Below are 5,058 nucleotides of genomic sequence, written 5' to 3' on the forward strand. Positions count from 1 at the left end.
ATGCGACAAAATCGTATCGTGTAAATCGGCCCTTACGGGGATCTTTGCTGACGTCATTGCTTACAATTTGTTTCAATAACATACGACTTTGCTCGCAGAAGGCATCGTGTTATTTACATATTGACGTTAAAAGGTAAAATAAATTTAAACTCAGTTAAGTCTCCATTTTAAGCCTTTTAGCTTTGATAACGAGTCAGTATTGTTATTAGCCATCAAAAAACTGACCAATTCTTAGGCGGCAAATGCGATAATGATCCCCGTACATTCCTTGTAAAAGTTCGAATTTTTAAAGCATCTTTGCTCGGAGATTATTTGGTAGGACATTGGGATTCATTATGCAATGGATTTTCAATACATGTATTCAGTACTTCATTCTTAGCTGACCGTGGTTAGAAAAAGATAGCTTTGTGTTAATGAGGCAAAAACCGGAGACAAAAATTAATTTAATTCCTATATTCAGAGAGAATGCGCTTAAAAATGGGATTCTTACCTGAACAGTAAACGCAGCCTCTAGCGACCACGCTCCTAATGGTCGTACCGTTGTCATATTCTCCACTTACGGAATAGCAGTGACTGTTGCCAATAGGAAAAGGATGATCACACGTTATCTCGGTTTGCTCCTGTTCGCAATCACTCCATGTGCTTTCGCCGATACACTGATAACACTTTATGGCAACTAATTGGAAATTAAATGTAAACTGATTAAATAGGAATTGTCAAGATTACAAAACGAAGGAGTTGATTTTGACTCCACCGAAATGATGACATCATCATCATCATCATCATCATCATCATCATCATCAACTAGGAGCAGTCACTCGCCTCCCACCAATTTGTCTCGGAACGAGAAAAAAGGGACGTCTGAAAGAGTACATTAGGGAGCTTACGAAACGAGGACGACGACGGCTTCGAGGACTTCATTTAAAAATACAAGTTCGCGTTATTCGTATCACTACGAAACTATTTCATGTAGTTTCGCGTTAAAAATGTGTAGTAACTGTCCAGGAATTAAACTGGTATGAGTGGGTTGGAAGCGTAGAGAGAGAACTGAAAATTCATCGTCATGTGCTAACGTCCTCCACAGAACCTTGAATTTGGTCATTTCACGTCGTCATTTAGGAGATGACGGCAAAGAAATGTACCAAACTGTAAAACGCACGTGCAGAGCGTGCAGAGCTATTGTTTTTGCTCACTAAACCTATTGTTTTGTAGCGTCGTCGTTGCCGTCGGCGTCGTCGTTTCGTAAGCTCCCTATTGTTTCGAGACGCCTTTCAGGTTGTCCTTCTCTCACGCGGATTTCGGAATAAAAATTAATCACAAGAGCAGCAAAGAGCATTATACATTAACTAACTATTCAGCAAGTGAAAAAAGAAAAAGAAAGAAAGAAAGAAAGAAGATTAATGTTTTTTAGTTCACTTCAATATTAGTCTGTCTAATATCTCGTAACTTTCGCCTTCGTTTTGACAAGTACAATTGTCCTTGTTTCATGTGCCAAAGAGACCCCAATCAAGGGGCGATTTGGTGGTGCATGCTTTATTTCAGTTTTAGCTGAAAGGAGTCGGCTGAATGCCTTATCTTTTTTCGAGTCACCCGATATATTGTCACCTCTCACGTTGTCTCCAAATCATAGTTGAAATAATCACCGATGGAAAAGAGAAAGTTTTTTTCGTTCACAGCGTGAATAGCTCAATGCCTTGAGTTTGGCTGGCGTGCATTCTTTCTTGATCTCTTTCGTCAGCGGCAACTTCTGAAGGCTGTACTCAAGAACCGGAAATTTGCGATAATAAATGACAAATTCTGTAAAATACGTCTTAATACGGATTTCCTCGTGAAACAGAATCCACGCTTTTTCAACGACACAAACACTGCTCCCAGCAATGAAATTATTCTCGCGATACGCGAGATTCCGTTTCTCGCGTACCTTGAGGGACTACGATGGAAAACATCATGAATAATTCGAAGGAGGAAAATTTTAAGGAAAAGCCAGCTGGGTTTGGTCTTGCTTATAACATCGAAATCACAATCGTCTCATTTTTAAAATATTGCTAGTCAAAAAGCTTTTAGCAAATAGCAATGCTTGGGCCAAAATGAATTGAAATTCTAAGGTTAAGCTTTAAGGTCTCTGTTAATTGATGTAGATAACAAAGAATCCATTACAGTTCTATTGTTTGCCTTGAAGGGAATTTTCGAAAGCTTTAGTCCAACCGAGCGCCGACAATGAATCCTGAATTAATTGAGTGGTGCTTGATCGTGAAAAAGATAAAGAGCAAAGTTGGACCAAAAATTGATGATATTAGAGAGAACAAAAATGAATCGGTGAAGACGTTTTCAAGAAAGTAACATGTGGACGGGGATGCAGTAATTGTTTCTAACGAGGTGTTACATGAATACGTCTGGAAGAGTTTACAACAATGCCATACTGACATAACCGACTAAAAGTGGCATCAGTCATTTTAAGGCAAACCAGTCATAATGAGTTAAATCTATAGAACTGAGGATACTATACAATTTAGGGACTCACCTGACAAAGCCATTGAATGTAAAAGTAAAGAGGCGAATAGAAACAAAGAATTCATGACCTAATGGATAATCCACACGCAGAATATTCTGTTATCTCCCTTGCTTTATCTTTCAATTCTAGCGTGACCCTTAACATGATGTCGGCCATCTGCTCTTTTTTTTTTTTTTTTTCAAATTGAGACTGGGAACGAGATGAATGAAATCAAGCGTGAGTGCCGTACTTCAGCTGTGTCATGAGATCTACCAAATCTCTCAAGCCCTCGCAACTATCGTATTAAGCCGGTTAATGGTATTAATATAGCGCATTTTCTATTTACAGATTCAAATGCGCTTTAAAAGTAATCACGATCTATGGATGTTGCCGAGTTGCATTCGACGCTCCAACTTTGCTCGATCAAACATTGTTCAAGGGTTTTTGGCAGTAATTTATTCTTGAAAAACCAATGCGTTGGTAGGTATCATTCCAACTCACCAAATTGGCAAACCCTTCGATCTCCCACCCATCGATGCCCAGCCCCACTTTGCCATGGCCTGTCGATTGCGTTGGGCTCTTGACTTTTCGCTTTTAAAAAAAGGTTAAAACGTGAGTTTGCAAACTGACCCTGGCTCATTCTCATTCTCACAATCTCCTTATTTAATCGAGGGTGTATCTTTCAGTAATAAATGTGCAACAGTATGGAACATACCCTTCTCTACTTGTTCTCTTGAGCAGTCACAGTCACAGTCGTTTCCGTCCTCCAATAGCTCCAGTACCATAGGCGCCAAGAGCACTTTTCATTTACCGGTGTCACGGTTAGCGCCATATTTTCAAATTTAGCGCCAATATCTACCGGTAGCTTGTTTGGATGGTGTTTTCCCGTCACTACCTCAGCACTCACAGCCAGACAGCCAGACGCGCATCGAACTTTGTTTTGTGAGTTGGCCAGGGCTTTGGGAAAGTTCAAGATCGTTTTTAAGCAAGCAAGCAAGCTTGGACGAAAATCCTTCTAATATATATAGGAGTTCATATACCTTGAATCTACAAGAAAGGGTTACGTTTTTGCAAACGTTGGCCGTGTAGCACTTATATTTAAACAGACTTACCTATTAGAGGGCAACGTGAAGTGCTAGTGGGTTCAATTCCCACCCTGGTCAGAGTTTTTCTCTGTCCTTGTGTGGGCCCATTTCCATTAGTAGGGCTAACGCTCACATGGTTCATATGGGGTAGAAACCTAGCACTTCACATTATCCTCTAATAGCTAAGTGCCTTGAATCAACGTTTGACTTGATCGGCAGGGGTAATTAAGAGCAAAGCCGGAATATCAAGGCAGGATGGAATGGTTCAAAACAGTTCGTCATTACCTTACGTTGTATCTGGCCTTTAAGGTAGCCCTAACCAGTTTCAACACTTTGTAGAGAAACCCTCTTCAGAAAGATTGGCACTTCACACTGTATCACGTAACAGCAATATTATGGTACCAAATGAAACACCGATAATTGCTTAACAAGATGCGGTAATTATTGTGACGTAATAAATTACCTTGACAACGGGAAAGCCCAGCAAAAACACCCTATAATGTGCCTTTAGTTTTTCATATCTCAAAAACAAACTCGGTGACCTCCATATTTTATTACTGGAGAGTGATTGGAAGGCCAAAATTAAACTTCCTGCAAAGTTAAAAAAATTATGCACTGCAGAATCAGAGCCATCTTTAAAAATCACACACTTAAACTTTGCAGAAAGTTTCATCTTAACCGCCTTCTGATCACTTTCCAGAAATAATAATTTGTTTTTGAGATATGTGCAACTAAAGACAAAATAAAGGGTGTTGTTACAGAGCTTTCCCGTTGCCACGGTGACTTATTACATCACAACAACGACCGCATCGTGTTCAGCAATAATCGGTGTTGCTTATGGTGCCATAACATTGCTGTGTACGTGATACAGCGTTGTACTGCCAAATCTTCCAATAAGAACGTTGCTTGAAAACTTTGAAACTGGCTTGATCCACCTTAAATCGTTTGACGAAGCCAAGACGGGGCTATCCAAGCTATGGAATTATGCATCAACGCCGCGATTCAACATTGGATGACTACTGACAACTTGTTTCTCAAAAACTATAAACTGACTTCATACTTATTGGAACCGACGGCATCAGTTGAATAAGATCCAAGATAAACAGCTTATGTTAGTGATGTGTCAATTGAATCGTCTGCATTTGTACGTAATTTGGGTGTATGGAGATTGATCGTCAATTTAACACAAGACACCTGCAATGCTGGATATTTTACCTCCACACTGGAGTCTCAGGCGTATAGGCATCCCAGCCTGCTGCTGTATCACGGGTTGTGCATGCTTTTTTTGAACTGTCGCCTGGATTACAGCAATAGTGTATTATTTCTACACTTAAACAGCTTCAAAGAGTCCAAAATGCCTCAGCTCGTCTTGTCGCTGGAGCAACGAGGAACTATTACATAACACAAATCTTGTATGACTTGCACTGGCTACCCGTGTCTAGCGAATTGAATTAATTACGGTCAAGTTCTTGCACGGACTTT

At 40.1% G+C, this 5,058-nt stretch overlaps 1 long non-coding RNA gene across 1 annotated transcript; it reads right to left on the reverse strand.

Moving 5' to 3' along the window:
* Positions 1-486: 486 nt before the first annotated feature.
* LOC138012462 (uncharacterized) lies at positions 487-3,054 on the reverse strand. The gene is made up of 2 exons (XR_011125039.1): positions 2,522-3,054; positions 487-676 (listed from the first exon to the last, which is right to left on the reverse strand). It is a non-coding gene; the product is annotated as an uncharacterized lncRNA (long non-coding RNA).
* Positions 3,055-5,058: the final 2,004 nt, after the last annotated feature.

The sequence above is a fragment of the Montipora foliosa genome, chromosome 8 (genome assembly GCF_036669935.1).
Source record: "Montipora foliosa isolate CH-2021 chromosome 8, ASM3666993v2, whole genome shotgun sequence".
Lineage (NCBI taxonomy): Eukaryota > Metazoa > Cnidaria > Anthozoa > Scleractinia > Acroporidae > Montipora > Montipora foliosa.